This window comes from Callorhinus ursinus, unplaced genomic scaffold (genome assembly GCF_003265705.2).
Source record: "Callorhinus ursinus isolate GAN/ISIS: 27379988/994484 unplaced genomic scaffold, GSC_fseal_2.0 scaffold13863, whole genome shotgun sequence".
Lineage (NCBI taxonomy): Eukaryota > Metazoa > Chordata > Mammalia > Carnivora > Otariidae > Callorhinus > Callorhinus ursinus.
This window is the reverse complement of record NW_027410913.1, coordinates 1-886: the sequence shown is the minus strand read 5'-3', so window position 1 is coordinate 886 and position 886 is coordinate 1. Positions and strand designations below refer to the sequence as shown.

Sequence of the window (886 nt, the reverse complement as noted above, 5' to 3'; positions counted from 1 at the left end):
TCCTTAGGCTGCAGGAAGGAATGTAAGCATAAAAGAGTTCCATTTCCATAACGTGGTTAAAAATGCAAGCCGACTTTGATACCCGTGGTTGCCTGGGGCTGAGGGTGAAGGCAGTGAGAGACTTCAATGGAACCACCCAAGGGAAGGTGTGAGGTAGAGGAAATGCCCTGTGTCCTGAATGGAGCAGTAGTTTCAATTGTATGTACATCTGTGAAAATGCATTTAGTTGTACAGTTTATCTTTTTTAATGTTTATTTGTTGAGAAAGCACTCACACTGCATCCTCTCTCTCTTACTCCTCCAAAGGAGGAGAAGAACGATCATCAGTGGCAATGGGCAGCTGTGGAAACAAGACCTAAAACCAGGTTCATCTCAGGAGAGAACAATGTGCCTCCTCCTTGAGGTTTCAGGTCCTCTACATGTTCAGAGAAACTTCTCTAGTAACAAACTGTAGAAATGAACTGGAGGGTATTATGCTAAGTGAAATTAAGTCAATCAGAGAAAGACATGTATCCTATGACCTCACTGATAGGAGGAATTCTTAATCTCAGGAAACAAACTCAGGGTTGCTGGAGTGGTGGTGGTGGGAGTGATGGGGTGGCTGGGTGATGGGCATTGGGGAGGGTATGTGCTATGGTGAGCACTGTGAATTGTGTAAGACTGATGAATCACAGACCTGTACCTCTGAAACAACTAATACATTATATGTTTAAAGAAAAAGAGACAGAGAAGCTAGTAGGAAGGGAAAACTGAAGAGGAGGAAATAAGAGGGGGAGAGGAACCATGAGAGACCATGGACTCTGAAAAACAAACTGAGGGTTCTAGAGGGGAGGAGGGTAGGGGGATGGGTTAGCCTGGTGATGGGTATTAAAGAGGGCACATTCTGC

The 886-nt window shown here is 44.7% G+C and overlaps 1 non-coding gene across 1 annotated transcript; it reads right to left on the bottom strand.

Moving 5' to 3' along the window:
- Positions 1-265: 265 nt before the first annotated feature.
- Positions 266-478, bottom strand: LOC141372381 (small nucleolar RNA U3). The gene has a single exon (XR_012377564.1). It is a non-coding gene; the product is annotated as a small nucleolar RNA U3 (small nucleolar RNA).
- Between the last annotated feature and the right edge of the window lie 408 nt (positions 479-886).